The sequence below is a fragment of the Hibiscus syriacus genome, unplaced genomic scaffold (genome assembly GCF_006381635.1).
Source record: "Hibiscus syriacus cultivar Baekdansim isolate YM2019G1 unplaced genomic scaffold, ASM638163v2 tig00110347_pilon, whole genome shotgun sequence".
Taxonomy (NCBI): Eukaryota; Viridiplantae; Streptophyta; class Magnoliopsida; order Malvales; family Malvaceae; genus Hibiscus; species Hibiscus syriacus.
In genome coordinates this window covers 334,024-345,707 of record NW_024062698.1, presented here as the reverse complement: position 1 = coordinate 345,707, position 11,684 = coordinate 334,024, and the positions used below count along the sequence as shown (strand labels likewise).

The 11,684-nt window shown below is 35.1% G+C and overlaps 1 pseudogene; it reads right to left on the bottom strand.

Annotated features, from left to right (window-relative positions):
• Positions 1 to 4,365: 4,365 nt before the first annotated feature.
• Positions 4,366 to 10,811, bottom strand: LOC120120776 (annotated as a pseudogene).
• Positions 10,812 to 11,684: the final 873 nt, after the last annotated feature.

Sequence of the window (11,684 nt, the reverse complement as noted above, 5' to 3'; positions counted from 1 at the left end):
TATCAATTCCAAAGTTGGTGAAAAGCTGCTTAGGTGACAGGTTTTATATTTTAGTCCTAATTTCTGTTACTTTTAAATTGGACATTTACTGGTTATTAAAGTGGAAGCTAAGCAAAACACAATTATGTCGTCTTCAAACTTAGAAACACTATTGTTGTACTTTGAAAGCTTTAAACCTTAAATTCTCTTTAAAAATTAAAGATCGTTCTCACCCAAATTGAATGATAAACACATATTTAAAGTTTTTATTGCATAAGTTTTCTATTGATATTATCAATTTCAAGAATCGGGTAAGTTTAACGGAAACCCTAAATGGGATCCAAATAAAGTTTATGGTGAAATTGAAGGTTTTTGCTTAAATTGATCATTTGAGATTATGAACTATTTGTTGATTGTGTATTCTTCTACCTTCATAGAGCAATTGAAATCGGTGGAAGTCATCACTCAAAGAAGAAAAGTTAAGATTCTCGAGAGTGCTTAATCGAGCTAAACCAAGCACTTCAACTGAGGTTAAGTGTTGTCATTCTAATTGTATTTTTGTGCTTATTTGGTCTTTTCCGTGTAGGTAATGTTGATGTGCACTATTGGTTCATTTAGAGCAACAAATGATGATAATCATTGTATTAATAAGAATGGTAAGTTGTATGTTGATTGTTATTTTATATGCATATGATGATGTCTTAGATGTATCAAGACAAAATCGTGGTTACTGTTAGTGGTCGAAAACTAAAAAAATTCTCAAAACCTTTTTTTCAACCTTGAATCCAAATATAGCATTTTTCTATAAAAAAAACTTGAAATAGTGGAGATCTAAAAAAACCAAAGTTATCTTTGTTGATTATAGACTTCTAATTGTTAGATCTATTTTGTTTTGAGGTATGTTGCTCAACATGACATCCTCTTACTCCTCATTGTTCGAATCTATGAATGAATGTCATGATTACCTAAAATATATGTGAGCCGAAATGCGAATTCCTTCCATTTTTAATTTTTTTGCAAGTCTTTTTCTTAGTTTCTTCAAAAAAAGAATTAGGGCGAATGTGTTAGGGTTCTTTCATGATATTAGGTTGGATAATGAGGGTGGAGGGTTGAGTTGGCCGGTTGTGGTGAAGTTTTAAGAAACGCGGGAAAAGCAAGAGGAACATGTGAGAGTGATCGAGTTGGGCGAGTAAAGACTGTTTGACCTCTTTGTTAACCAATTTTCTTTATGTTTAGACTCGATTTTAAATTACAAATGAGTAGGAGTTTGAGTAGAATTTGAGTTTTGATCTTGTAAAACCCGCAAATAATTGTCAGGCTTGAACCTATTTTAATTTTGGGCCTAATGGGTAGGACCAAACAAAATTAATGCTCATACAATATTTTACCCCTTCCAAAAGCTCTTATGCTCAGTCAACAAGTAAACGGTGGACACACTCCCTTTAAATATTTTTGAAATGATTGCTAATTTCATTAGGCTTTCTAGGTTTTTAACATCCATCTAGGCCTGGCCCTTTAAACTTGGTCCAGCTAAGTGGACTTGTGCTGGTGTCAGTTGGTCAATAAAAATCTGCTACGTTTCTATACTTGAATAGCTGTTTCATCCACCCATTCAAACAGAATCCCCACGTTTTAATGAAAAATTTCCGGCCAATGTCTCGCTGATATGCTCAGCACTCAGGCTGAGAAAAGCTGACTGAAACACATGCAGAGATGGGTACAACTAAAATATGAAACAATGAAAAATAATAGAAATGTAATACAAGTATCTTCATGTTAAATTTGATATAAAAATAATTTAACAAAGAACTAAATGGAAAAAAAAAGCACAAAAATACCAATATTTTTGACTCCACGTAAAAGCACAACAATCCGAAGAGGATTAATGGCTTTGTTGAATATTGGGGAACACAATCATAGTAACAAAACAGTGATGGTGTTGTGAACAGACGTGAATTTTTTCTTATTTTTGCAGGCCCACTCTGAACCCATCGTTTATACCATAAATAAACATATAGTACCATCAAGAAAAATAATGTTCCTGTAAATGGATTTAGACAGGTTAAATACTTCCTTTTTCTTCCCATATGCCATTCTGTAATTCCTTCTGTCCAAGGACTGCGTTATCTAAAACTTAGTAAGATGCTACGGTTGACAAAAATGGGGTTGTTTTCAGCATAAGATGCTGGGATCCAAGGAAGAAAATGACCCAAATTTTAGCATTTATGGCTCTTAAAACAGAATGTAAATGTTGCCTTTAATGAGAGTTGTAAAGTGGAAACAATGCATAGGATGCGGTGCTTATGCAAGACTAGTTTCCCACAGTGTTAAAGATGATGACAACAGTGTTTATTCAATGCACGCCAAAGTGAGGAAGACCGCAATCTCAAAGAGGCGTCATTCGGTATTCGACCTTCTTCTTCTTCCCACTTGCCATATAAAAGGCAGAAATGAAATGCGTGAAATAATGTTGTGGGACAGTAGTTCCCATTTTCAGCTTTTTTTCACGGCCTGAGCATATGAATATAAAAGGAAGAGTCCATCTCATATGCTCAATTCTACATTTTCTTTCAAATAATTACCAATGAGAAAGATTTAGAGAATATAGATTCCAGTTAATTAAAAAAAATAGAATCACACTGCAGTAAAAACTACATACCATCTAATATAAATGATATAATTATTTGTTTTTTAATTGTCTCATAATTTAAATTAATTTTGTTATATTTAAATATACGTGTCACTTTTTAAAATAATATACTTATATACCTTGTTGTAGTATATATGAGCCAAAACCATGCAGCTTCTTTCCGATTAAAAGGACGAATAGACTTGGGAAACATTGAATGAGGCCTTTCGGGTAGCACCTGTGACCCTGACCCTTGTAATCTGCTTAATGTTTCACATTGCAAAACTTCAGAATCAAAACCCATGAAAAATATAGGGTGGTCCATCATTGGATAGAACACTGGGCGAGTCTCAAATCTACACAAGGGCAGAGACTTGGTTTTTCCTACCAAAGATGGGCCTAGCAAATGGGACCAGCAGTACCTTCTATGGTTTGTTTGTATCAGTTTCAAGTTTAAAATCAGATTTGTTAAGTCACCTTGTTACCATTCTTGCCCTATCTCAAGCATGTAAATATGGAGGAGGGTACATGCATTTTTAGATAATAATTCAACCCACCCTTCCTTGCGATGTAACTACTCACAATTGCAACACTTTTTTTTCGCATGAGTTTCCATTGTTAATCTGCAAAATGAAATGGCTTATATTGATGGGCTACGCTCTCGGTATTACTACAACCACTAATCACATTACAGGCGGCCATTGATTGATTTGTGCCACTTCAAAATGCATTTGCGAACCCACCCCGAATATATATATATATATATATATGAGCAATCACGCATAGAGAAATAAATAATTTAAAAGCAAAACTCATTATGCAATTTTAGTGATAATAGAGAAAGTTATTATTTCTAAGGTCTTGAATTCGAGTAATTGTATTTGCAGGGCATTTGTCTATTGTCAATAGAATAAAAAAAATTTGAATGTTAGTTTTTCTTGAAATTTTTAACATAAAATTTTAGTGTCTATTTCATTATACGTCACTATACTTACAGTTGTGTTTTAATAAGTTGGAACTAGATTATTCATGTTGTTTGTCTTGATTGAGATAATGATTTTCTTATGATTTTTTGTTGCTCAAGTTGTAATACTTGATTTCCATGTCACCTACCAATTTTGAAGTTTCAAATATTTTTATTGAAGTTAATTTATAACAGTGAGACATTAATCGATTTGTAATGAATTTTCAAACGAGATTTGAGCATTTTCAAGATATGATATCTTTTTTAAAATATGGTTGGCTAGTTGTTATCTGACCAATTTATTTTGAAAGTCTCAAGATTCACATAAAACTAAACTCGATTAAACATGTTGCAGAAAATGAAAGGTCGCGGTCTTGTTCTTGCCTACTATCATTGGAATACATGAATATCCAGGATCTGGTTCTTCATGGACTCCCAAGATATTAGAGATTTGGCCACGAAGAGGCTCAATCATTAAGTGAGTTATAAATGTAGGATAATAGAAAATATATAGGTTTTGTGAGAGCCAGGAACAAAAGCCCAATTGGATGGATCCACCAGTAAGGTATGTCTAAATTATCGGTCCAATAAAGGCTCCAGATAGTTAGATGCTTGGCAAGCTAATAGATAGCTGCGGCCTACCTTCCAAGGCTCTTTTAAATCAAATTTCTAGTTAAATACAAATCTCTTATGCATTTGGAATGTCCTTTGATGATTTGATTTCCCTGCTTCTTATCGATAGAAAACCACATCAAAAATGGAAATGAATATGAAAACTGAGTATTATTATTTCTTATCCTTTACAAGCGATCTCATCTTCCTTTTTATACAAGTAAAGCTTTGCATAACAACCATCACAGAAAGCTGTTATACTCCTAACTGCAAACAAACTAACTCTGCTGAGCTGGTGCATACTCATGCTAAGTTGGTACATCACACAGTGTAATCCATCCAATATGCTCCTGTTTCTTCCACTTTCAACTTCTTTCAATGACACAACCCATAGTCTCTGTCTGAACATATGAAAATAGTCTTTTACAATGTTTAGTAAAGCCATAAGCTACATGATACGAAGAAGGTACACAGTTAACCTTTAATTTGTTTGCTGCCACCTTTTCTCTAACAAAGTGCACATCCAACTCCAAATGTTTTATTTTTGAATGGTAAATCGGATTGGCGCTCATAGCTATGGCGCTAGAATTGTCACTCTAGATGACAGGTGTACGTTGTAGCTTGACTCCTATGCTGTCAAGTAATGCACCTATCCATGTTGCATCAGAAGATGCATCAGTCAAGCTCCTATACTCAGCTTTTGTTGTGGACCTAGAAACTATTTTATGCTTCTTGGAGTTCCATATGACTAAGTTGCCAGAAGATACACACAACTACCTGAGATTGATCATCGACCATCCATTACCTCCCCAGTCATCTGCAAAAGCAACCAGCTGAAAGGGTGTGTCATTTCGAGACAGAACCAGTCCGTAATCCAGAGTTCCATCCAAGTATCTAAGAATTCGTTTCACATCAGATAAATGCTGCTCACATGGCATATGCATGAACTAAGCCAGTTTATTGACACTATACGCAATGTCTGGTATTGTGTGACACGCATATAACAGTGATCCAACAAGACTACGATATTCTTTGGATCAGCAAGAGCACTACCAACTTTTTTGGACAACTTGAGAGATGAAATCATTGGTGTGGCATTGGAGAGGCATTACTCATATGCTTTGTCTAACAACTCCGTAATATACTTCTTTTGACTTAGAAATATGCTATCACCCACATATTTGACTTTAATTCCAAGAAAGAAACTGAGTTTCCCCAAGTCTTTAAGAGAAAATTTCTCACCAAGTAAACTAACCACTTCTTCCACTTTACAGGCCACATCTCCAGTAACAATTATGCCATCCACATATACTAGGACATGACAACAAATCATTCCCTTCTCATTACAAACAATGAATAATCAACAAGTGAGCCTTCAAAACCAATGTGTTGCAAATGTTCCTTCAACTTGGCATACCAGTTACGAGGAGCTTGCCTTAGGCCATACAAAGCCCAATTTAGTTTGCACACTAGAAGAGTCCCATCTGAGTCAAACTTTTCAAACCCCTGAGGCTGCAACATATAGACATCTTCATGCAAATCATCATTTAAGAATGCATTGTTTATGTCCACCTGTCTCAAACACCACCTCTTTTGTACAGCTATAGTAAGAATAATGTTAATTGTGGAGGACTTAGCTACTGGACTAAATGTGTCTTGAAAATCTTGTACAGGAATATGAGAAAAGCCCTTAGCCACTAATCTAGCTTTGTACCGTTATAGTGAACCATCATCATTTCTTTTTACCCTAAACAACCACTTGCAGCCAACTAGAGATCTGTCCTTAGGGAGTTTAACCAATGTCCATGTATTATTTCTTACCAAAGCATCATATTCTTCTTGAACAACCACCTTCCACTTAGCAGATTGAAGTGCAACATAAATCGAGTGTGGTTGTTCCTCCTCATCACTTTGTGTACTAAGATACACCTTTGGTTTGAAAATTCCTCTCTTTCTTTGAGTTATCATATGATGGCTAGAACAATCTTGGAGCTTGAAGAAGCATCCAAGTCTGGCTGATTGGTCTGTGTCACCTCTTGCTGCTCAACAACAACATCATTCTCAACTGTGACATGATGACCAGGATCAATACCTTCCTCTTCAAGAGACTAATTCATCGATCCAGAATCTGGTACAATGTTCATAGATCCTTGACTGTCAACTTGGGTTGGACTACTCATAGACTATTGAGTATTAAGTTACGGATTTCGATCCTCATTCATGCAATCACCAGCCCGAGCACATACTCTATGAGCACCATTGATGACTGCCAGCTTTTGAGAAGATATTTGTCCCATGTCAAATATTTTTTCACTGCCTCCTGCAAAAGGAAAATAATTTTCATCAAATATAAGATGCCTTGAAATATACATTTTCCCACTTGGTGCCAAGCATTGATAGTCCTTATAATGAGCTATATATCCAAGAAAAGTGCATGGTTGAGACCTAAAGTCCAATTTATGTTGCTAAAAGGCTCGAAGATGTGGAAACACCTACACCCAAAAACACACATAAATCAATAGTCAGGTTGTTTGTAAAGTACTTCAAAGGGTGATTTGCCATGCAGAACCTTAGTAGGCAGTCGGTTTATAAGATACACAGTCGTGCTTACAGTATAGGACCATAAATGCAATGGTAACGATGCATGCGCCATTAAAACTAAAGTTGACTCAATAATGTCCCGGTGCTTACGCTCAACAACACCGTTTTGTTATGAGGTATGAGGACATGATAGTCGATGATGAACACCCATATTAGCCAAAATCACTGAAAATGGTATGTTTCTCTACCCCAGTCAATTTGAAGTTCCTTGATTTCAGGCTCAAACTATGTTTTAACAAATGCATGGAACAACTGAAATGCATGCAACGTTTGATCTTTAGTCTTAAGTAAGTACACCCAGAAGTGTCTTTTTACAGGCATCCACAAATGAGACATAATATCTGAATCCATTGGAAATTATGTGGGAAGGTCCCATAAGTCAGAAAACACAAGTTGAAATGGCTTATCATACACTATTGTGGACTCATGAAATGGTATTTTATGGCTTTTTGCCATTCGACAAGCTACGCAAACACTTGCACTTTCTTTATTAAACAAGGAGGCAAAATCAACTCCAATTTGTTTACATACTTGCATCAATGGAACATGAGCAGGATACCCAAGCCTTTGATGCCACAAGTCATACTTGTCTATTATAGTAGCTACATTCACTCTATAGAACTTGAGTCATAATTACAATGTATATGATCAATAGAAAACTGATACAATCCAACAGTCTCCCATCTTTGCAATAACACCTCTCTAGTCTTTTCATCTTTCACCAAGCAATGGTTGGCATGAAATTAAAAAAAGGCCCTGTTCTCTCTAGCAAACTTGGAGACAGACAAAAGATTTTTAGTAACAGCAGGAACATGTAACATTGTTAATAAAAAGAGCTCGAGACTTGGTTTGAAGAAGAGAATAACTGATTTTAGATATACCAAGACTTTAACCATCTTAATGCTTCTTGATCAAGGAAGTTTGTGATGCATTAGCAGCCTGTGGTAGTTTGTGATGCAAAACTTCTAGTCTCGGTTAAATTTGTGTACCAAGATCTTCTAGTCTAACAAAATCGTCCTTGGGATGCTCTTTTAAGTAAAGTGCTCGAGACTTGGTTTGAAGAAGAGAATAACCGATTTTAGATATACCAAGACTTTAACCATCTTAATCGCTTTAAAATCGATTTTAACCATCTTAATCGCTTCTTTAACCAAAACTTCTTGGTATATCTAAAATCGGTTATTCTCTTCTTCAAACCAAGTCTCGAGCTCTTTTTATTAACAATCTGTTGCATGTTCCTGCTGTTACTACCACAATCTGTATAACAGATTCTTTAACGATTTTGAAAAGAGAAAAACCAGGTGACAAAAGATGGTTTGAAGAAGACCATCTCACCTCGATCAAGGAAGTTTGTGATGCATTAGCTGCCTGTGGTAGTGTTATATTTGACATTGATCAGATTGACACGATCTTGAATGGACTTCCGTTTGAGTTCCAACCTTTTGTTGCTGTTATCACAACAAGAAAAGATGCATTTACTTTGGTTAAATTCGTAGTTGTTCAACAATAAACTTTTTATTTCTTCCACTGGCCATTAAAGCAAATGAGTACAAGTCTTCTAGTCTAACGAAATCGTCCTTGGGATGCTCTTTTAAGTAAAGTGAAAATAACACGTTAGAAACTGAAGAAATCTGGTGTTTTAGTTAATGCTTATAAAGTTTATGGTCCAATGTATTGTATTCACCTGAACAAATGGCCATCCTTTTTGCATATCGGCGGCTTCGCTATTGGATTCTTTGATCCATCCCCACAAGACTCTTCTGTTTTTGTTCTGATCATAGAAAGTCTTGGCAGCATAATACACACCATAATCATATCGTAGTCCAATGCCAACGTCGTTCTCAGGATCATTAGGTATAAATGCAGCATTATTCTCATAGTAAGTCCCAATAGCATAGTAGTCATTCCTGTCATCATCTAGGCTTACCTTGAACACATGCTTAACATTCGGACTGTTAACCATGTGTCCAAGCCATTTTCTCTCGTTGTCGAAACAAGGAAGAAGTCCACACACTCCCACATGTCGGTTCCTTCCACAGCACGAAGTACACCATCTAATTTCTCATAGGTTATGAAGTCGGTAGTATCATACACCAAAGCTATGCTTGTTTTATTGATCTTGGACCCTATGGTCAAGTGCCATTTCCCTTAGGAGGTCAACCAGGCGGTCGTCGGGTCGCGAAAATCCTTGTTAAGGATGCCCGGGAGTGGAACTAGAACAAGGTTCCCAAAGAACTTGACCCAATTGATTAGAAGAGAGTCAGAATGGTAAGCAGTATAAGAAGGGTTTTGAACTTGAACAACATCGACGCCTGATCCCGTATATATAGCATAACAATTTTGCCTTCGGGGAAGATACTGGCGGAACCAATCCAGACACCGTTTTTGTCGAATGTCCGGTCGGCAATCATTGCCAATGGGAGGTGAAGCCAATGGATCAAGTCCTTGGATACAGCATGACCCCAAACTATGTCACCCCACACAGCCGCATGGGGATTGTATTGATAGAAGAAATGATACCATCCCTTGTAGAATAGTGGACCTGTTTTCATTACCAACAAAAAATTCATGGTCATTAACTAATCACGTAGGTTAAATTCTTTCTGACATTTACTTCAAATCTTACAGAACTGATTGCCAGTACATTTTTAGTGTTTATACGTTAAAATACAACAAACTTAGTTGTCAAAAGCCAACTATGCCTGTGATGTGGACATGAACTTCACAAATACCAAACAATTCCATCATTTCACGACCTGTCAATAAAACAAAAAAAAAGTTATAATGTCTCGTATATTTTTAGTGAATGTTATATTTTCAGGATAATTGAAGAAATTAATCAAATTTATTTTGATAATAATATATAGTAATACTAAATGGATTCAATGGAGAAAAAAGTAATATAAAATAAATAGAAAAGGCGGGGTCCATCTTTTCGACTAACTAGGAATGATTAGGAATATATGGAATCTAATATATTGTCTAATTAATCTTTAATTATTTTTTAATTAATGTCTGTCCCCAAAAAAGTATAACTTTTCACCTCAGAAAAAAGGTCTTACCATTACAAAAGTTTTTGCATATAAATTATACAGAGAGATTCATTAACAAAAACTAAAAAAAAAAAAAAGAGAACCATTAGGATCTGAAGCCAGATTCCCACGTCGGAAACAACGTATAACAAGCACCCAGCCATTCAAGAAAATCCAAATGTCAGGTTTTTAACATAAAAACAGCATACATTAAAAGAAAAGCAAAAAAAAAAAAAAGATCTGTGAACAATCGAAATAAAATCAGAAATTTCATTCTCGTACATTAATAAACTACAGTGTTCAAAATATTTGATATTTTCTGAGATGTAAGAAATAGAGACTTCGGGTTTCCTGTTATTTTCTTACTTTTGTATCAATGTGGGGCATTTTTACAGTAATGAATTTCAAAGAATAATGGAAAATGACACTTTTTGCTCATATCATTCATCCAATTCCTTTCAGGCTGTAAGTGAAAAGCTGTTCTTTGCCATGACAACATGCTATTATTCCACGGAAACGCCACCATATTTCCATCATCTTTGGCAAAACCGGGTTCGATTTCTCTGATACTCCGGCAGCCGACCCACGTCAAACCGGCTTTAACAGTTCAGGCTTGGCGGTGGTCGACGAAATCAGTGAACCGTGTTCGTTTTCTGTTACGAAATCTGGCCCATTGTTACTCGTCAACAAAGCCGCAAACAATCCAACCGCTAACAACCCAAGAAAGATGGAGAGATGCATTTTCATTGGTTTGCGGCGACTTTCAAGAGGCTCCGATGGATTGGAGCCACCCGAGTTGGAGACCGGAAGGAATGACCTTGTATCCACCATTGTTGGATATAACAGGTAAGAAAAATGAAGATGACAAAACAAAGAATAAATGAACTTAGAAAGAGTGGAGATTCAGGGATGGGAGAGTATGTTTGAAGAGTTAGGTTGTGAGTATTATATAAGGGCAGTGGCAGTGCTTCGGTTGGCCAAGAAGCTGGTTAGTTTCCATGATTGAGATTTGATAGGGACCTGGAAAAGGACGAAAACCAAAACAAACGTAGTAATTAATACTGCAGTAAAATAAAAGTGGGTAATTTACAAATTTAGTTATTCATCTATTTCCACTGATCTGTTTTGGTCACTAATTTTTTTCAAAATTATACTTAACGATGCGTTTTAGTTCCATTTTAGTCACATATTATTAAAAAAATTATAGTAATACTAACATATCAGTGTAAGTAATATCACATCATTATTGAAAACATTTAAAATTATCACGTTTATTTTTTAACGATGTGATCAAAACAGAACCGCGAGAATAAATAAGTGTTGAACGTATAATGTACCTATAAAAATATTAATAATAACAATAAAAAAGAAATTGAAAAAAATAAATAAATTCATCCTGTCGACTGTCGTTATAAAACAAATTACCTTATATTCTCTTTTTTTTAAAAAAAAAAATCGGAACATAAATTCTCTTAAAATATGCAACCTCAACGCTTTGTAGTTTGTAGTAATTACCATATATGTTTTATATGATTTTCAGGTAACTAAGGCAGTTCTGCAGTTGATGGAATAACTTAAGGTTAATCTATTTTGAGTATTAAATTAAAATATTATTCTATTTGTTTTAAAAAATTATATAAATAACAATAATTTAAAAGAAACTGATTATAAATTTTTTAATTTTATATTAATCAATTATATGTTAGACTCCTCTGAAAAGTATAATATTAGCTTTTAGTTACTATTTTAAATTATATGATTGAATCATTTTAGCCATGCAATTGTCGTTGACGAGAAAACTTGGACAAGCCGCGTGTATGCTGTTTCAGAGTTTACGATTTGCTTTCACAGACAATTATTATTATTA